This window comes from Lygodium microphyllum, chromosome 12 (assembly GCF_053477565.2).
Source record: "Lygodium microphyllum isolate KBCC chromosome 12, Lygodium_microphyllum_v1.1.10, whole genome shotgun sequence".
NCBI classification, from domain to species: Eukaryota; Viridiplantae; Streptophyta; class Polypodiopsida; order Schizaeales; family Lygodiaceae; genus Lygodium; species Lygodium microphyllum.
This window is the reverse complement of record NC_141146.1, coordinates 42,920,250-42,942,687: the sequence shown is the minus strand read 5'-3', so window position 1 is coordinate 42,942,687 and position 22,438 is coordinate 42,920,250.

Genomic DNA, 22,438 nt, shown 5'->3' with positions numbered 1-22,438 from the left:
CACAGGGATCAGCTGAGGTACATGGATCGGCCGAAGCACGTACATCTGCAGAAGCACATGTATTGAGTGAGGTAGAGGGTAGTGCACGTCAAGGGAGAAGAGAGAGTGGTGCGGGAGGACGAGGAGGTCATGGGCTTTGTGGGGGTTGCCTAGGTGGTGGCTCTCGATCACCCTCACCGGAAAATGAGAGAGGTGAGCCTCCACAAATGTACTACTCTATCACTGATGTTGGTGGTATCTTGCATGACTTTGAGGGGAGAGAAGTGATAGCCTACCTGAGGAGTGTCGTGAATACCATATACAAAGATTGCATGATTTCCTTCAAGCACCAAAAAAATGGTTTGTGGCAAGAGGTGCTGCGGGCAGTACATAAAAGGTACCCTAATCCCGAGAATTCACGATTCTCAGATGATTGGGGACGGTCAAAGGTGAGAGACGTGCTTCATAACAAGAGGTCTCACCTTATGACGCGCGCCAAGGAGTCATTGCGGAGACAAGAGCAGGGGCGCCCTGGATATGGCCAACCACCCAATTGCCACCGCAAGGAGTGGAAAGAGGCCAAGAAGAGAGCAACGGAGAAAATGACAAGTCGCCAGCATGCAGAGATGCGACGTATCCAGATGGCAACCATGGGATCATCGCATTATGGATCGGGTGGCAGGGAGTCATGGGAGGCTGAGTTTGTAAGTATTATTTGATTTCTTTTTTTAAATTAAATTTTGTAATTTGTTTCACTTCATTGTGTAGTGTGTTTTAATACGTTGTATGGTCAAATTGTTTTGTACTATCATATCATTGGTAGGATGCCTACTCCTAGAGAGGTAGGCTACCATCGAGGTCATAACCGGGTGTCCACTTGGCAGCATTTCTACGAGGAGGGACTCATCACAGAGGAGCAATATAATCGTGCCATGAGGATTCCACCACTAGAAGAGGTATGTTTTATTTTTTACATGAAAAGTATAGATAACTCTAATTTATTGTTTGTAATGGTATTTATATACCTTAATCCTTTATGTAGGCGAACCCTGATGCAGTTGAGGATAGCGAAGGGGGGACTAGCAGTAGCGGTGGCGGCAATGGCAGCGGCATAGGCAGCGGTGGTGGTAGCGATGATGATGCCTCTTCTGAGGAGATATAGAGGAGCCCCATGCATGCATGCCTCCCCTTGGCTTGTAATTTTCATTTTTGATATGTATTACTTTCAGCTAGTGCTTGCGACCATGACGTCACAAGCATTAGAACTCATAACGTAAAAACGTTTCATCTATATATATGAAATTTTGTGTGCTACATACATTGTTTTGTTTTCAGTATCCAATCTTCGAAATAATCTTTCTCTGTTTTCCCTAAGAATACAATTTGATGTTGATGGGGGGAAAAAAACCAAAGAGCATGTGGCTTGCAAAGCCACATGCTCTCTGGTTTTTTTTTCATACCTCTGTTTTGCGCGTCTATCAGCGCGTCTAAATTGCAGGATAAATGCGCGTCTATTCTCGTCAAAAACTTTCAGAGTAAACGTGGTTTTAGATGCGTAGATACACGCTTGTATAGACGCACAATATGAATATGTCCACTTTTTTATAAATATGGTTATATATTTACATAGCGTGTTTATACGCACGTCTATAGGCACGTCTAAGTGTGCGTGTAACTCTGATCATAAGCGTGCTTTTAGACGCGATTTTGTAGACGTGCAAATAGATGCATTAATAAACGCGCCCGACATTTTTTTTCACAATTCAAATATTGCGTCTACAAGTGCGTCGAACCCTTTTTGTTGTAGTGACATGTCACCCCCCTCTCTCTCTCTCTCCGCCATGCCAGGGCAAGGGGAGAGAGAGATAGAGAGAGATTAAAAAAAATTTAAAAAAATTGGGGGGGGATTGTTCCTATGGAGGAGGCCCGGGGGAGCATCGAGGGGGGGGGGGGGGGAAAGAGACATTACAGAGAACCATGACACAATAACAACAAAGCATCAGGAGAAACATGGAAACCCCGAGGACATAAGAAATCCTAGAGTCGACCAATCTTACTCATCTAGGCCTGAGCCTTGAGCCATGCTAAAGCCTAGGGAAACTCCTAGAACATTCCATGAGATAGCAACCGAGCAAGCCCTCATTTAACATAGAAGTGTCTTAGAATGCTTAACTAAGTTGGATGCTAAGCTCAAAGTGTTTGCATGTGTCTACATCCTGGCAGACATGGGCGCATTTTTTAGGGAGCAGCTTGAAGAATACTTGCCATTTTCCCTATCCTGGGAAGACCAAGAACATCTTGACGAGCATTATGACAGGCTCCTACATGAGCGCATATGACTCATCTCTGACGAGGAAGCCGATGAACTACACTTAACTGTGACATTCAATGATGTGCTCTGCCAACCAAATCTCTTAGAGATAGAGTAACTAAAGCGACAATCAAAGGGTCAAGTCAATTTGAAAAATGTAGGTTTGAAAACTGTGTTACAGTGGCCGAACTAGGAAAGTCTCAAAGGAGTGATTGGCCAAATGGAGGTCTCAAAGAGACCAACCTATATGGTGCCAACTTCCTTTCGAGTGGTGCTGACTGCCATTCGGGGTATGGACTTAGCCGAAACTAGCCAAGAAAACTCTTTAATTGATAAGGTTCTCACTGAGGAGGAGCTACATGTTGCGAGTAGGCTCGGACAAGATACTATGCTACTCGATGTTGCAAAATATCTATTGTTATTGAGTAAGCTGCCACAAGTACTGGATGCGTGTGCCACCACACTCCAGTATAATCCTGAGTTCTACAATTGGTTTCTATCCTCATGAAGTGACATAGATTCATAAATGTGTACATAAATAAACAATGAGTTTTGTGATCATGTATAGATAATACCAACACACACAAGCAATGTTAGTCAAGCGTAGGGAGAAATGTTTGGGTTTGACAGGCTGAGCTCCTCAGGTCCTCCTCTCACCACATGTCTAGAAGTTGTGTGATTGTTCTCGTCTCCACGTGGAAGGCATGCAGCCCTCATTGCCACCATGGGAAGCCCTAACCAACACCTTTGAGGGTGTAGATGGGGCGATGTCCCTATCTACAGGCTTTCCCCCATTTTCGATCTATCCTTCGAGGGACGAGCCCTACCCCATTCCATCACAACCAGTCCATGCAACTTGGCATGAGAAAAGATTTGCTGCTGGTGACTGGAATATGCCCCGTAGTCTAGGCAGAACGAACATCATCACGGGGGCCGTCCCTCTACAACAAACATTGGATGCCTCACCGCACCCCTCATCATATGCGCTTGATAATCCACTGTTTAATCCCTTTCATGCAAATAATTCTATCCTGCCTCAGGGCCTAACCCTTGGTTCACATTTTGTAGGTTTCTGCACAGTAGCTGTCATGGAGCACATAGTGCAGCTGGCTTGCAAGGAAGCTCTCCGCCTTGGAGGGAGCATAAGGCACTAGCACCCTCCACCAGAATGCTACCTGCCTACTCTTAAGAGGTACGTGCCAAAAAGAGGCCCCAATCGACACCACCTAGGACGCAGGCCAAAAACTCCCCAAGCCAAGAGGACGAAGGCTCAAGGGAGCACCGAGGGTGTAGCGACACTAGTCATGTAGGCCCTCACCAGGTGCAGATGCTCGAGCATCAGGTGCTCGAAAGAGGAGAAGGCAACTAGAAACAAGAGGAAATTTGATGAATTATTGAAAAGCATTCTTGAAATAGCTGTGGCCATGGATTACAATATTTGGGTCCTAGCCAATAACTTCCCTGCCCGGCTTGATGGGAGCCCCTCACCAGCACAGCCCTAGTCGCCTGACCACCTAAACTCACCCCACCTCATACAAATGGAATAGCCCCTATGTTATATAAGCTGCTTAACAAAGTCCATCTTGCCATAACTTTTTGTCCTTAAGTGGTTAAAGGGGCAGGCTCCCCAACTGTACAAACCTCCCTTATCTACTAGTAATACATGTCACGTCTTTAACAAGCACCGATGATATGCATCGCAGTCAGCACCATATGATTTTGATAAAGTAATATCTTTTTGTGTTTCATCTATTCATTATAATTGATGCATGTGACTTGCATATACTCTCACGAAGTGTCAAGTGGGTGTAGGACGACACAGGTCTTTGTACGAAAGTGTTCAATGCCCAAGTCACCACAAGACCACCAACCTCACAAGAGCCATGACAAAGCCTCATCACCGAAAGTGAAAATCACCCTTGCCAATGCCCACATCGCATGGCCCAAAGCATGATCGGTGGCCACTCTCTCTTTCTAGGTCATACTCTACACCTAGCACTCACGGTAGCTGTTACCTCAATTGTACCAACATCGCATGTTACAAAGAAGTTTTGCAAAATCTCCACTGTATCTCCCCATCTCAACAACTGTTTCTCTAGCAACAAGGCTAGGGCACGATCATCATTGTAATATTCATTTTCTGAGCCTTCGCATCTCGACATTTTCCAACCCATTGAAAGGCTGATAGCCTCAACATATTGTGATGGTTGTACTCAAGCCAGTCTTTTTCTTTTTAAAGAAGAAGAAATAAAAAATAAAATAAAATAAAATAAGCACTCACAATCATAGTACGACACCTAGGGGTCATCAAATTAGGTACGCCCAATGACCTTGGTCCGCTAGCTCCGTCCCTAGTCCCCTAGCCCTCTAGACATCCCCCACAATTGTTCAGGGCACATCAAGGGCAGGACATACCTAGGGAGCTTGTCTCACCTATGGTTAGACCTATCACCCTTACCCAATTGCACGATTCCTTTTTGCACTCCGCCTTAGTATCATTACAATCGATCATGGTAAGCACTGCACAAATGGCCATAAAAGTACACCGTACTCGTCAAGCAATCCCAATAGCTACCAACACTACTGAAATTCCAATGTCAATGTGTTCAATTATGCTACATCGTGTTGTCACAACACAAATGATGTCTCATACACCTTCTTGTGTACTTATCCTCAACATGGACAACTTTGCTTCATCCGCACATTGTTATGAGGGACCAGACCCACAGTCTTCTAACTACGTAATATCTAAGTATGCACGAGCACTCACATAATATCTGTACCAAAATATATACACAGTTTGGGTCCTCAAGTGCTAGACAATACTCTCAGCTTGCTTCGAGTTCCACCTACCTCCCAAACTAATCAAACTACGTCTTGTGCATGATAAGAAGACTAGCACTACCCCTAGGGAGAGACCACATATGAGAGGTTTTCAATTGTAGGTATTGAAGACTCCAACGAAAGTGTCATTCGTCCTTCATCAACACTCAACTTTGAATTCTTATCCTTTATCATCATGCAAGCCCACCAAGAATCGTCGGCCGTAGAATACCCAGAACACCAACACTTGTGCCAACCCAGGAGTGCAACTTCCAACAACAACAAGCCTTATCACCAACTTCACCAACCCTACCACCAGCCAACCACCAGCCACATGCCCCAAACGACCTTCATCGCCCCACCACCAAAACTCCTCCATGGCAAACCACAGTTATCCCTTACACCCACGTCTTCAGTGCATGCCAAAGCCTCCTACCTATGACAAAGAGGGGGGTACTATTAACTATCAAACGAACAAGGTGGAAAAGGCGAAAAATCTAAAGCAGAAGACAAGGCCAATGCAAAAGTGAAACAGAAGAAGAAGTTGCGCCAAGAAGAATCTGGAAACACAAGAAGTGCTGAAAATTCCTAAATCAAGGAAAAAGGCGCATGAGAAAAAGTGCGAGTCTATACTTCTGTAAAAACGTGCAAGGCGCACCATGATTTATTTTGAGAGTGACAAGCTCTCACCCATGCAATTTGTAAAGGTGGATGGACAATAGGAAGGAAGCTATGAAGATAGAAGGAAAATGGGGCAAAGGGCCTCTGGCCATGTAAAAAAGGGGATAAGGGAATGCCCGCCCAAAAGGGATTTAGGGTTTTGTATATAAAGTTGAAAAGTGAATGAGAAGCTCATTCTTGTGTATGGCCAAAAGTGGCTCTTCTCTTCTTCTTCTTCTTCTTCTTCTTCTTCTTGCTTGCTTGAGCTTTTGCTTGAGAGAAGGAGTGTGAGAGAAGGTGTGAGCTTTTGCTTGAGAGAAGGAGTGTGAGAGTGTGAGGGAGTGAGTGTGTGAGGGTGAGGGAACGGGGAGGAGAAGCTCTCCATCTTCTCTTCTCTTCTCTTCTCTTCTCTTCTCTTCTCTTCTCTTCTCTTCTCTTCTCTTCTCTTCTCTTCTCTTCTCTTCTCTTGCTCGCGGCAATGGAGCTTGGAGCGAGGAGCTTGAGGATGGAGCTTGCTTGAATCTTGCACTTGGATCGTGGATCTACTGGAGTGCTTGGGAGAGGAGGTAACTTGATCCGGCATGGAGGTAAGTTCACTATACCTATAGAGATGGATGGTGCATCGGCTATGTGAAAGGTAGCCATTAGTGCTCAGCTTGGAACGCTTGAAACAATAAGCGGTCCGTGGATCTTGACGGTTGATTGCCTCCACATTAAGGATATTAGTGACTCCAAGGACAATCATTCAAATGAGGATGATGAGGAGTTTGATTCAAATTTAATGGAATATGAAACTAATGGCTGCAATATTGAGTAGATATGCTTAGATCCCAAACCCTCACAAGGTGAGAATCCATTATTGCTAGAATCATGACATCTGAATTGGAATGGCTATATTATCTCAAACCTCTTGAATAAATTTATGAAAAAATAGGGCATCAAATGGATCATCTATATCCAAACCTAAAAGTTTTTCTAACTGAACATGACTAAGGGAAAGTCCAAGAGAACACTACTAGTACCTCTGACCTCAATAAAGAAAAAGATAAGGATTGTGACACCCAAAATTGCTAAGCCATTCCAATTTATGAAATCTAGTTCTAAACTCCCAATCAATCTAAGGAGGAAATATTTAAAGTAGGATGCACACAGTATCAAGTTAGAATTATGGAGCCAGAAGAAACCCTCGAGATTTACCACCTTACTTCACGAAATTTAAGAAAAGTAATAAAGTAGTCATATTACTTGGAGCTTAGGTGTGAAGGCATATCCAATGAAACTATTGAGGGACCAAAAAAAGTTAAAGAAGTTAAAAGAATATAAGGAAGATGAAACAGAGCTTTTAGAATTGCTAAAAGAATATAAGGATGTGTTCACATGGAACTACTTTAATCTTAAGGGTGTTCCACCATAAGTTCTTACACACACAATCCACTCAAGCCCGATGGTAAAATCATTAAATAGAGACATTACCCAATGAATTATTGCTATGTCCATCATGTTAGGAAAGAAATCAAGAAATTACACAAAGCCAAATTCATCTATGAAATTGACCCATACTAACTGGGTATCTCCCATTGTTGTGGTACTAAAAAAGTATGGCAAGATCTAAGTATGCATCAATTACAAGCAACTAAATGTTGCCACCATGAGAGATTAGTATCCCTTTCCTTACATCAACCATATGATGACCAATTGCAATGTAAACTATGGTGACAAGCACATTCACCTATAGTTGGCAAACACATGCATGATTGCCACCTTTTCCTCCGAGGAGGCATCATGTCAAATAAGTCAAACTAACTACACTTCTCAATCTAGCTTTCCATCCCATACCAAGACACTCTTGAACAAATTTCTAGACAATCAAATGAGAAAAAAAGGCCAACTGATAGCACTATATTGTAGTGGTAGTGTGGAAACCTAAAATCTCGTCACATGTCTCTACCTCTTGAGCACCAAGGGAACACAAGCACTAGTCCTCACATTGTCATTTCAAGCCTTGCTCTAACATGCCCATCACATAGTGTTGGGCCCCTAAAACTCTTCTAGAAGCCCAAGGTTACTACTAGGGCTATTGTGAGCTATGGTTACCAAAAATGCCCATGTCTAACCCTAGAGTGCATATTTCCATATTATGTGAAAAATAAATCCTTAAGAATTATTGTGCTATTGAAAGCTTATAGCATCTATGTAGGTCCACAACTCACTTCCTAAATAAATGGTATACCATTTGACATTGTAATGTCCCCATTACTTAGTTTATTTTAATGTGTGTATACATTCCAAAGAAATTGATTTATGTTGCACATTTTTAAAAAAATAGCTCTAATTATGAAACTTACTCTCATTATGAAGATAATTATTATTATGATTAATGAGGTATTATATGCCAGTTCATGGAAGAAAGGCTTGGGAGACCCTCCCAAGTCTACCTTATTAAAACTATGTTTGTAGTATAGAACAACAAAAAGAACTAGCCTTGTGGATAGTCAGTTGGGTAGTTAAGCGCACTTGGGTGATGACACTGCTGGGATGGGTGACCTCTCGTCAGGAAGATTTTCCTACAAGCTAGTGGGAGCTTCTTGCGCACAGCCAACAGTGCCAACAAATCCTCTATAGCCCGTTGCCAAGTATGCCAAGGTTTATACCTTGGTCACTGCCTTGGTTGTAAGCCTTGGAGTGACAGCTACCCGATGACATGCCACACGGTGCTCACCCATATATTCGTAAATTTTTATATTTGCCCTACAAAAATGGATCTCCCTCTCTAACATCATCAATGATGTCATCAAAAATGCTAAAAGAAAGCGTTCTCTCTTTGTCATTGATGATGTCATCAAAAAATGCTAAAAAAGCAAGCATCCTCTCTTTTACCCCTTGCAAAACTATAAATTGAGGGCTTGGGGATGACCAAGGAGAGGGGAAAAGAACAATCTTGACAAGGACAAGACATTGATCGAGAAGGATTAGACTCTATTCCACAAGACGATGAAGAGACATCATTCCATTCAACCCAAGGAAGGGGATACATTGAAGGTCTCTCATCGTCTTTTACTCTAATCCAAGAAGAGAAGATACTGAAGAAATTTATCATATTCTATCAATCTGATTAGAAGTCATACGTTTACTCTCATTCCTATTCCGCTGACTAGAGAGAGAGAGAGATCATACCTATTCTCTCACTCTTGCTCTATGCTAGAGAAAGAACTACTCTTGTTCTTACCCTTGCTTGCCAAGGTGAGAGAGAGATAAGTATTGTTCTCCATGAAGCAAGAAGAACCATCCATGAGGCCTACATCATCGAATCCCGCGATAACCATCAGCATCATCATGCGTCTTACACCTTTGCTAGCTGATATTATTGTCGTTTTCTTCTTCTTCTACAAATCATATTATGTCATGGCCTCAAAGAAAAAGAATTCAAAAGAGGAAGTCACAAATGACCCTACTAATGTGGAAGCAAATGTTGGAGTTACAACAACATGGGAGTCACTAATGGAGTCACGACGAGGGCGCATATAACAACCCTTTACCAATTTCAATACCACAAGTTTTTCTAAAAATTTCTATCCAAATTCAATAGAAACAATATAAGTCTCTTGAGAAATACTGTGATCTTAGAGCCTCAGGGATGTTACTATAGTATATCCTCTACATCACGTGTATTCAATGGCTATTTATAAATATCCTTATCCATGAATTTTTCATGAATAAAACTTAGCCCTTTTCTATTCAATCTATAAATAACCTCTTTATATTACTCCCTTTTGTATGTAAAAAATGTATAAAAATGGTATTTTAAAATTACCTTATTTTGAACCCACGTGATGCACACATATAGTCATGAGTAACTTACCCGAGCTTAGAGCATTCACTTGGTAAATTATTATAATATTTTATAGGCTAGAAACTGTTAGGAAAACTATGAAATTCTAGAACTCAAGATAAATCATGATGAATTTTTCAAGACGGATTTATTAAGAATGAACCCCGAAGAAATTAGTTAAGGATATAGTTTCATCTAGAAGCTTTGATAGAAGATTTTAAAACCAAAATAACTCTAAGTTAAAGAAACTAACTTAAGGCCAAGAAACTTGGTTACAAGAAAAAACCTTAAATTGGGAAGTTAGAGACCCCAAAATCTAGATACCCTTAGTTAAATTACAAGGGGAAGAGTTCATTATGTGAAATTCAATTGTCAATTGCTACTAGCTGAGTAATCATCACTTGAAAGTTCATGATTGATTGAAGCCATAACTGCTTGAAGACATCAATCTTGTTTGTGATTTTTTAGATTAGATCTTGATTGAATTAAGTATTGGAATAGATAGAAATTGAGGAGCCCTATACCTCCCCCAAGGATAGGTGTTGAATCCTCATACTAAGAGGGGATGTTTTTTACTGCCGTGGAAGCATGGACTGACTCTGATGGTGAGAGTCTCCCAACAAGGATCGCATTAAGTAGGAGGTGGTTAGGATGCCAAGGGGACTGTAGCTAGTAAATCCTTTACGCACCTAGGAACTACTTGGTCTGCTATATGGCCTGAGTTTTACTTGGGACACCTAAAAACACTAGCTATAGGTGGATTTGATCTTGCGTGGATGAGGCAGCACGTGAAATTTTTCTCATATATGGGTGGGAGAGCACACATTATGGGACATAATCAATGAATTTGTTTTATTCTGATTGTATGTCCGTGAGTAAATTACGCAAACGAATAGCTGTGCATAAAATGATTTTTTTAAAATTAATGAAGCTATTTTTATATGTTTCACATTAGGTGGTAGGTAATTAGATAACTAAGAACTTCCATAGAGGGAAGTGGGTGGATGGATTCCCGAAGAATCCAATCCTATGGCAGGGTGGTCTCGGTTGGCCGAGAGGTTTCCCAAAAAACAGACACTCAGAAGAAACTCTAGGAAGGGCTGATTTGCTAACTTACATAGGGTTTGGTCTCAGAACCCAAATTGTAAATTATCTTAGGGGAAAGGTATGGCGGTTATGCTAGAGCACTGTGAGGGATCTCATAAATCCTTAGTCTGCTACTGGAAAAAAGTGTTGTACTCCATGAACCAAGGGTAATGGCAGTCGCTCCTTTTGAACAAGAAGCCTTTCAAAGGAAACCTCTGGATGTGAGCTAGTTGTTGACAAGTGACTATAAGGTCAATTAGGAACCTTTAGGTTGGTCCTCCATGGGTAACGGCAAGACACTTCCCTTGCGGGGTAGACCTAGGGTTAAATAGCCGGGATCATTGTGGTTAGAGTATGGGTGGCGATGGTGGGAAGGTAAACTCTAGGAAACTACTAAAATGTTATTCGTCACATAATCAAGGACGGTACATTACAAACATGAATTTTCCATAGTTTTTGGAAGAAAAATTATCACCACTACAAAACATTGCAAAACTGTCAGCTTCTTAAAGAATTACTCCACCTACAACAAGACTATATCTCTTCATGCAATCATCGAGTCTCATGCATTCACTCCACTGAAAGAGATACTCTAGTAGCCTCTTATACAAGTTGTTGACTGAGGAAGAAATCCATATTGCAAGTTGATTCAATAGCCCATTGCTTTTGAACAACCTCATATCGTACCTTTGTGAGCTTCTTGGCCAACCTACAAACCTAAACTCTCTTGCTAAATTGGAGTACAACCTGGATTCCTATGAGACTTGTGGATGTTGAAACCTTCTCCTCTTGTACAAAAATAAAGTAGCCCATCACTTTTGGAGAACCTCATATCATACCTTTATGAGCTACTTGTCCAACCTACCAACCTAGACTCTCTTACTGAATTGGAGTACAACCTAGATTCCTATGAGTGTGGTGGATTTTGAAGCCTTCTCCTCATGTACAAAAAAAAACAACCATTTTTTTGTAAATAACTAACACTATCACAACAAAAAAAACTTAAAAATGATGCCACACACTTGACTCCCTTTCCCAACCTAGGAACTGTCAAGAATCATGTGGTGGGGGGACTTGCTTGAGCTGCTGTGCCAAACATACACTGTATACACAAGAGGAAGCTCATTCAATAACAAAGAAGAGAGATGAAGGCCAAAATGTTTTCTTCTTGATTTCTTCTTCTTCTTCCACACAATATACAATGTATACAAAGTACAGATAAGATACAACATAAAGGAAAATTGCCTACTAAGTCAAACAGTGCATAACCGACTACACTAATCGACTGGCGCTATGTCTTTGCCAGCTATAGGTAGGTGCAACAAACTAAATATAATAAGTGATAAGTCAGTGGCCATGTCAGTATCATAATGATCACCAACGTGCTAAGTGTAGACCTGCGGACCCATCTAGCCAGGCGGTCCATCATCAATGTCTGCATGTGTTGAGCTTGCCATCTCAACACTCCCCCTCAAGCTCAACTCTATCTCTACAACTTCAAGTAAGCTTCGGAACTTTCGAAGCTTCTCTGCACCCAATGCCTTTGTAAAAATTTCAGCTATCTGATCCTGTGTGCTGACATATACCAAGTCAATCTCTCGTGCAAGTACCTTTTCTCTCACAAAGTGGTAGTGTACCTCAATGTGTTTTGTCCTAGCATGGAACACTGGATTCCTAGCTAGTTGTATGCTGCTCATGTTGTCACAATGAATGACAACTGGACCATCTCCCTGCATGTCCAAATCACCTAATAACTTTTGCAGCCATACCACCTCACATGTTGCCATAGCAGCACCTCTATACTCAGTCTCTGTACTTGATAAAGCAACTGTAGGTTGCTTTTTGCTGCTCCACGTAACTGCTGCACTACCAAGGGAAAACATGAATCCACTTGTAGATCTTCTGTCTGACATGCTACCAGTCCAATCTGCATCTGTGTATCCAAAGACCTGTACATCCTTACCTACCTCATAAAAAATTCCATAATGTAAAGTGGACTTCACGTACCTCGATATACGTCTAATTGCATCCAAATGAGGCTTTCTAGGCATCTGCATAAACTGACTGACAAGGCCAACATCATAGCTCAAGTCTGGCCTTTTGATAGTCATGTAAATCAAACTCCCTACTATCCTCCTGAACATAGTAGGGTCTTCTATCTCATCCCCAACATTAGCACTCAGCTTCACATTTTTCTCCAATGGTACTGAAAGAGGCTTACATGCTGTCATACCATACTTGGATAACATATCCAAGCCATACTGCCTTTGGGACAGCCATATACCATCATCACATCTGATCACCTCAATACCAAGAAAGTATCTCAGCTCACCCAAATCTTTCATCTCAAACCTTCTTTAAGAAGTCCTTAACTTCAGCAATCCCATTGTCACTGTCACCTGTAATAATCAAGTCATCCACATAGATAACTATGATGACCAACACTGCATCTCCCTTTCTCACATAAAGTGAGTGATCAGCATTAGAAATACAAAATCCAATATTGATAAGATACTCTCCAATCTTGTCAGACCATGTTCTAGGTGCTTGCTTCAGCCCATAGAGTGCCTTCTTTAACATGCACACATATGTGGGATGCTCTAAATCCTCATAACCTATTGGCTGCTCCATATACACTTCTTCTTGCAATTCACCATGCAAGAAGGCATTCTTAACATCCATTTGTTGTAAACTCCAACCTTTGGCTACTGCCAAGGCAATCACACACCTAACAATTGCCATCCTAGCAACTGGACTGAATGTCTCTTCATAATCTATGCCATATGTTTCAGCATAGCCTTTTGCAAACCAGCCTAGCCTTATACCTGCTAACTGAACCATCTGCATTATGCTTGACTTTGTAAACCCACTTACATCTAATAGCTTTCTTACCCTTAGGTAAGGGTACCAAATCCCAAGTCTTATTGGCTTCTAATGCAGCCATTTCCTCATCCATTGTTGCATCCCAAAGAGCATGACCAACAACATCCTCAAAACAAGTGGGCTCAACATCCTCAACTAGTTTCACTATATAAGCATAGTGGTGAGCTACATAACCTTCAAAACCAAATCTTTTAACAGGGTATTTGACCCTGCTAGATCTCCGTACCATCGGATCACTCAATGGAGCCTTTACATTACTATGAGCTCTCTGTACACTTGGTGTCCTGACTGAAGGAATACCAAGCTCATCATCCAAACTCTCTGAACCACTGGAATCTCCATCAAATCCCAAATGACTAGTAGATGCATCATTACCATCTAGCACTTTCTTCTTTCCTTTGTCCTTCCTTGCAACACTTATAGATCCACCTGAAGGTGTGGGGCTACTCCTTAGTCTCCCAGACCAAGTAGGCTTATTTTGGATAGAAAAGGGCTATTGGTAAATAGGGCAACTTTGGTGGCATTTATGGTGGGTTTAGTACTTCATTTGGTAGCCCCAAAGTCCCTACATACTCTACACTTAATACTTCAAGATAGCAAAGTGGTTCAAAGCTAGAAATAAAGTTGAGCCTAAGCAAGGTGATAGTACACCCAAAAATAATTCAAAAATTTATAGCAAGTTTATACCTATGGGTATTTTTACAGAGCATAAAGAGCATAAAGATAAGTGTATATCCTTCAAATATGGTGAAAAGTATACAATTGATTATGGATCTCAATGCACTTACAAGAATACCAAAGCCAATAATTACAACATGATAGTACTTAAGGATGTGAATAAGAAAGTTATTGAAGAACCACCGATGAGTGCATAAGCTAAATTTGAAGAGCATGAGGAGGATTTTGAGCCAAATCAATTTTATGAGCTAGCTCATGGATTTCCATTTGAGATTGGTGGGCATGTTCCATCTGATCTTTATGGGACAAATTTGCATATTGTTTCCACCACCCTTTGTTATTTCCATGGATGCTTAGATATGTTCTAGGAGCCCTAATACACTCCGTATGAAGGGTACCATTCATGAGAAGGATGTGTTTATCTTGATAGACAGTGGTAGTACATATAGCTTTATGAATAAGTCACTTGTGGACATGTTGCATTATTTTTTCACTAATTCACAATAGTCTGTAAGAGTTTAGATAGCCAATGGTAAAGAGGAAATTAGTATCCAAATGCCTCCACAAGCTCCCAAATAGTTGGCTGAAAATTATGAAGAAAAGGTGAACGTGATGTAACGTGCCCGCTCCTCAAATCGTGGGACACGTCTTAGCAGTCCATCGAGAGATATATCTAGAAGATGCTGCCCAGCACTTGCAAGGAATGACATGGGGTTTGCCAACTAGGGTCTCTCGAGTCAGCCCCGCAACGGAACTTATCCGGCCGTTCCCATTAGGATCGACCTGAAGTCCGACTTTTCCTAACATTTCTCATTAACATTTCCTTTGAGGAAAGCTCTCGGCTAACCGAGACCACCCTTCCGTAGGATAGACCCATCGGTCCATCCACCATGCTTCCCTCGGGGGTTGTTTTAGTTATCTAATTACCTAACACATTATGTTTAACATATAAAGGCAGCTTCCTTAATTAACCCGTTAATCACAGGTTCCTTTACGTAATTTAGGCCAGAGACATGAAGACAAGATAATACAAGATCAAACACTTCCTTAACTTATCTTCAGATTAATGTGTGTCTCCTGCCCATATAGAAGAATTAGGTGCTCCTTTTTGCCTCCGCAGAAAAATCCTTCCATCTCCCGTGGCAACAACCCCAAAGGTTTTATCCTACCAAGATTCTGCCTTGTAACTAGTATCAAGGCCTCGAGATCCCATCTCGAGTCATGTAGAACACTTGTGTAGGGCCTTTCTCTTTGGAGCCATCTTGCGTACACAATCCTTCACCCTGGGTCCTTGATGTGGTAGCTTTGTTCAAGGGCAGCTCGCAAGTGGTCACCAAACCGATGAGGGAGAAGAAAGTCTGATAGTGTTCGTGACTTTGGAAATCGCCTTGTTTGGAGATAATCTCTAACTTTCACCTCTCTCTCTCTCTCTCTCTCTGAATGACGGTCTGATTCTATCTCCCACTAACTATATCTCCCTTCCCCTATCATATTAATCTCTCTCTCTCTCTTCCTCTTCTTCTTCTCTTCTCCTCCTCCTTTCTCTCCCTTCCTCTACTTCTCTTCTCTCTCTCCTTCTCTTCTTCTCCCTCTCCTTCTCTTCTTCCTCTCCTTCACTTCTTCTCTCTTCTCTCCTTCTCCTTCTCTCTTCTCTCTCTCCTTCTCTTCTTCTCTCCCCTTCACTTCTTCTCTCTTTTCTCCTTCTCCTTCTCTCTTCTTTCTCTCCTTCTCTTCTTCCTCTCCTTCTCTTCTTCTCTCTTCTCTCCTTCTCCTTCTCTCTTCTCTCTCTTCTTCTCTTCTTCTCCCTCCTTCTCTTCTTCTCTCTTCTCTCCTTCTCCTTCTCTCTTCTCTCTTCTCTCCTTCTCCTTCTCTCTTCTCTCTCTCCTTCTCTTCTTCTCCCTCTCCTTCTCTTCTTCTCTCCCCTTCATTTCTACTCTCTTTTCTCCTTCTCCTTCTCTCTTCTCTCTCTCCTTCTCTTCTTCTCCCTCCTTCTCTTCTTCTCTCTTCTCTCCTTCTCCTTCTCTCTTCTCTCTCTCCTTCTCTTCTTCTCCCTCCTTCTCTTCTTCTCTCTTCTCTTCTTCTCCTTCTCTCTTCTCTTCTTCTCCTTCTCTCTTCTCTCCTTCTCCTTCTCTCTTCTCTCTATCCTTCTCTTCTTCTCCCTCTCCTTCTCTTCTTCTCTCCCTCTCCTCTTCCTCTCTTCTCCCTCCTCTTCTTACACTGTACACGGGGGGAAGCGCAACTATCAAATGTACGAGGAGGGGGGGTGAAGGGTACTGCTACGTCGAGTCGGAGGGGGGGACTTGCAACGGAGGGGGGGTGCTAGCAAATTGACGAGGCAGGGGAGGGTGGCGCCTGCTGGAAGCGGTGGGGGAGAGCTCCTGGCCACAATGCAGGGGGTGATTTATAGGTGGAGGGGGAGGTGGCAAGGCGGTGCCACCCACCACCTGGGGGCTGCATGCCCCCCATATTCCACACATCACACCCTCTCTCTCTCTCTCTCTCTCTCTCTCTCTCTCTCTCTCTCTCTCTCTCTCTCTCTCTCTCTCTCTGCCATGCACACGACAGGGGGAGAGAGAGGGAGAGATTAAATTTTTTTTGAAAAAATTGAAGGGGGGGAGAGTTCCTATTGGGGGGGGGGGGGGCACAGGGGGTCACGGGGGGGGAGAAATGTTACACGTGATTTCTTTGGAAATGGGGCTTATAAATACCATACTTAGATGTAATTGGCTAATGATCTGAGGGAGGATTACTATGGATTTTCTGTAGTTGTATATAGAGTTTATGAGCGGTGGATTTTTTTCCCCAAAAAAGTGCTCAAAATTTACCAAAATTTTTGAATTTCAAGGGAAAATTAAACTCCGTCAAAGGCAGCAGAGGAAATTGGGTCGATTTTAAGAGGCAAGCGGCAAGCGGTAGACGAGTTTCAAAACTGCTTTAAAGACCCACCAAGCGATGGTGGCATAATTTTCATAATTTCTCGGGATGTCAAATGAGACTTCTGGAAGTGCTCGAAAGTGAGGACTTCGAGACGGACATGCAGTAATTTTCGGGAGTCAAATCGGATGCCGAACAGTTGAATGGTAGTGCCCAAAGAGGAGAGCCAAAAGGGAAGTAGTGTAAATTGATCTTTTAGTGGGGGGTGTGATCTTTGGGGCCTCCAACCCCCAAAAAAATCACGCACGGGCCAGGGGGCATTTTTTTTGGGGTGAAAAAAAAAGAAGAAGACATGGTGGCAACAAGCAATGAAAAATGGAGAGGAGGGGGTCTATAAGCCATATCCCACCTCAATGTAACCCCCTGAACAGATCTTGGCAGCACGCGCCACTCTTGCCTTCCAAAATGGCTGCCCGAATGGTCTGATCAAAATCTAGTCTTTCTCTCTCCTCCCCCTCTCTCTTCAAAATGGCAATTCATGTGGGAGAAATCAAGAAGAAGAGGGGTTGAAGGATGCTTGTCCGATCGGATTGCTCCAAGATCAAGAGGGGAACTGAGGGAAGGTGTTTAGCACTAAAGAATGATCACCATATGGTCCATTGGCAGTCCTATCAATTATTAAAAAACTTGCAACACACACATAAGCGGTATGCCTCATTTTTATAAAGAAAATTTGCTTCTTTTTTATGTTTGATGGTATAAATGAAATTCATATGGAGTGAAAATTTGTTTGGATCTTGTTTGCATCATGATTGAAGGTTGTGCATAAAAGAAATGCTGAACCATAATGATAAATAGTCGCAATAATTAAATTATAACCTGAAAAGTGTATTTTTAGAGTAAAAATGAAGATTTTGTTGGTTTCGAGTGGGAAAAATAGATGTGCATGGAATAAATTTTGATAAAAAAATCTTTCAGTTGTCATAATCAGTCTATAATCATAGATTAAAAAATAACATATGTTTATGCAAATAAATAGGAAAAAATAGTGAACAAATGGAGAAATTTAGGTTTGTAATAGGACATAGTCTAATGTTTACCTTCCCCTACTCCTTAGAGGGAGATCCTATGCACATCGGTATAATATACCACGCATCACACACATAGGAAGCAATTACGTCATAATCACTCTATAATCATAGATAAAAAATAACCTATGTTTATGCAAATAAATAGGAAAAATATGATTAATGCATGTGAATGTTTGGCAAGGTTTAGGCATGAGGTATAGCCTTAGATCACCCTTTTTTGTATGTTTTAGTGCATTCTTATTGCTTTATACATTTAAAAAATGACAAAAACAACACCCTACACCTATGCAACAATGCAACACATAAGTAGTAGGGGGGAAATAAGGGTTTTGGAAGTGTTTAAGTGCAGAAAATGAAGTAAAGTCTAAAGTTTTGTTTATGCACATCATATAGGATGATCTTTTGTTTAAGATTAAGAGGCTAGTAGCACGATTAAGTTCGGTGCTAGTCTCTAGCAATGCAGCAACAATGAATAGATTGGAAATCATTGAAGGATTGATTCTACACTCCAGTTAGCTGATTTGCTTTAAAATAAAATGTTTGTACACAATAGGCATCCACATTTTCATTTTGCATGCCAAATGGTATAAAATCCTAGATGCATAGCCCTTATATGCCAAACATTGAGCAACGATCAGAGTGTGAGGAAGTCCTTGCTGTAGAATAGACAAGCGGTTCCTTGGGGTAAGTTTAGTGAGGAAATATTAACTCATGGATCGTTTGATAAATCAAAGAGTGGAGCTTGTACACTTGTTTTTATGTTGAGGCAGCACATCAAGGGGTCGATCCCCAAGATGTAGGAGAGGTGCAATGAGGCCATGGTGTTTCAACCAAGAGGTTGCTTCCTATGTGTGTGATGCGTGGTATATTGATATGTATAGGATCTCCCTCTGAGGAGTAGGGGAAGGTAAACGTTAGACTATGTCCTATTACAAACACAAGATCAACATTAGAGTTTAGTGTAGTGTGAGCCTTAGACGCTCCTGGCTGTGAGGCCGTGTGGCGTGTCTTGTGTGCCTTGGAGATCCAACTAGTGCTACAGAGCCAGTGTCAGGCCTGTTTTAGGTCCCGACAGGTGATGCGTTTGCTGGGAGCTGCCTACAAGTGGCGATTTTTTTGTCTTGGTTGATTGGGACCTATACCCTAATGTACGGCAAATATTAGTGAGCTAGACTCACACAACCATCAAGCGGAGCTCCAAAAGTAAGAGAGGGCTGAACAAGCTAGACGGCGGGCTGAGATAAACCAAAGATACTCTCCACAAAGGAGTAGTCCAATAGCTTTGCACGGGCCAGGTTTCAATAACCCTCGCATGGCACATAGTCCATTAGGGGGAGCAAGCTCTAGTTCTTCCCCCCTGCAATCAATCCCTCCACTTTGAGTGGACCTATAGTTCTAATTATTTGAATCCCTATAGTAGTAGTGAATCCGGTAGTTACCATGGCAGCACAACCCATTGCCATACCTACTGGAACGGCGGATTTGCCAGCTCTAGGTTTTCCCCTACCCATCTTCAATGGGTTAGTGGAGGAGGATGCATAACTGCACATTAATGAGCTCCAAAAGTTGATATTCAACTGTGGCATCCAGGATGAAGGACATCTAATGATGTTCTTTAATATGACTCTCAAAGGAAGAGCTGCCATATGGTATCACGGCCTAGAGACCGAAACCATAACCACCATTGATCTATTTTTCAAAGCTTTTCGAAGAGAGTTTTCCCCTGAAAGGGGTGGTCAATATTGGTTGTCTGTATTAAACATGACACGTCAAGAGCCACATGAGGATATCCGAGCATACTCCAAGATGTTAAAAGAGGCCTTTCACAAATCACAAGCCTCTATCCCTATTTTAGTGGCTGCCCAACTGCAATATTTCTTGCATGGTCTGGATTTCCACATTCAGGTGCAGTTGAGTAGTGTCACTTTGTCGAATGTAGACACTGCTATTAGACGAGCACAAGAAGTAGAAACCTGACTACAAGCGGCTTATGCTTCTCGAACCAATCTTAATATGGGTCTAGTATTGGGAAATAATTTGGAATTGATCAATGGAAATGGAAGTCAAGGGATAGCTTTACGACTAACCCGAATATCAAAGGAAGCATGGTTAAAAGTGTGCCTTTATTAACAGCTCCTCCCAATGTGATTATGCCGATGGCTAGTTAGATGGCTCCGCCAAATATTGGAGGCCAAGTATCAAGCCTTAACATTGTTCCTATGAATCAACAACAACCAATGCCCAATCAAATCATTAGGCCAATGGATCGACGGATAGATGATCAAGGCTATGAGTCGAGTGCCTCTAATGTTCTTGGTGAAGTTAAGGACATGATGAAGCACTACACTGATATGATTTCTAAGCAATATAGACAAATAGCTGTTGATGTTAATTTTCTTAAAAAACAACAAAATTCGATAGGGATTCGACACCCTAAAGAGGGTGGCCCATTGAGATTTAGTTGTAAATGGTGTGGTGGCTAGCATTACCCTCGGAATTGTCTCGATGTCAAATGTGATATTTGTGGGAAGTTCGGCCATTTGGCAACCACCTATTGGAGTAAGATTAGCTCTCTCCAACGAGGTAGTAGAAAACTAGGCCCTGTTAACCATCGCATGCAAGGAAACAATTTTCAGCAAGATGATGGGTCAAAGAAAATCCTCCACATAGGCAAGGCTACTGTCGAAGAGCTACCTGGTGGCACTGGAGCAAGCCTTATTGAGGCTGTGGGGGTCAATGGGGCTAAAGCCTCTAGTCTACAAGCTATCACAAGGGGTCAAAAGGGTAGAGAAGTTGACAAGGACAATGCAAAACCTGTCGATGGAAACCCTAAACAAGGCGATAAAGGGACGCAAGTCCTTAACCTTGACAGGGAGTGGGGACCTCTAAAGCCCGTGGAAAGTAAAGCCGATGCCAAGAAGGATAAGGAGATGCCATCGAGGAAGGCAAAAGCTAAGAAGGAAGTGCCAAATCCGATTCAACAACCAATGGAAAGAATGGTCTAGTGTGAGAAGAGAGCCCTAGCAAATTATCATGAATTTGATTTGGCAAGCTCTCTTTGTGAAGTTAGACCAAATGTGAACCTCTTGTAGCTGATTAAGCTATCTCATGGAGTACACAAAGAATTCAAAAAGGTCCTGTGTACTGGGTATATCGTGGAACCTTTGGGTATAGCACGAGTAGGAGATGATTGGTTTGAGCATGCTGAAAAGCATTGCCCAAAGGGTTGGTGACCTACGTTGATGGAATACTAGTGGATCATGCTATTGTAGATACGGGATCCTCAGTAAACATCATGAGCTCAGAATTGATTGAGAGACTGGGTCTTGCGATTCAAAAGGATGCCTCCACGATTCTTAGAATGGTTGACGATAGTCTAAGGCCCCGGGGGGTCCACTAGGGTTTAAGAAGAAAAATTTTGATAGGGAGACTCGGTCAAATTTGATAGTAAAAAGGAAACAAAATTTGATAGGTAGTTGATTATTTTGTGGAAGTGTTGTGAGTGTTGCAGACAATTTTGCATAGCTCTGAACCCATGGAAGTGCGTCTTTGGGGTTCCTTAGGTCATGTGGTCAGTTGAGTAGGGATCGCGACTAGTGACCTTGAAAAGATCAAGGTCATAGTTGCCATGAGTCCACCGCGCACTCCGAAAGAGATGCATAGCTTTAGGTCCTCATAGTAGGGTATTATCGGAGGTTTATCAATGCCCTAGTAGAAAGAGTGTTTCCACTAACAAACCTATTGTCCTTTAACTATCTATTTACATGGAGTGAAGCTTGCAATGTATCTTTTGTTGATGTGAAATAGGAGCTAGTAAAAGCACCTATTTAAAAGCATCTAAAAGGGGCGAAGTATTCTACATATTTTCAACAGCCACCATGTATAGTATCAGCTACTGCTTATCCCAAATCTGGGAGGAAAAGTGGTACCATCCGATAGCCTTTGCTAGCCAGAAGTTGGGCATATCAGAAATTAACTACACCTATATGGAGAAGTTGTAAATTGCGATGGTATTTATTGCGACCAAAAAATTCAAGCACTACATTCTTTATGAGAAGGTTGTTTTTTATACGAAGACGAAAGGACTTAGATTGTTGCTGAACAAGTTACAGTCGCCTGATCATTTGGCAAAGTGGTTAATCACTTTGTAGGAATTCGATTATAAGATTAAGAGCAAGACACCAAAGCTACAGGGCATTGTAGAATGTCTTGTAGGTTTCAGAG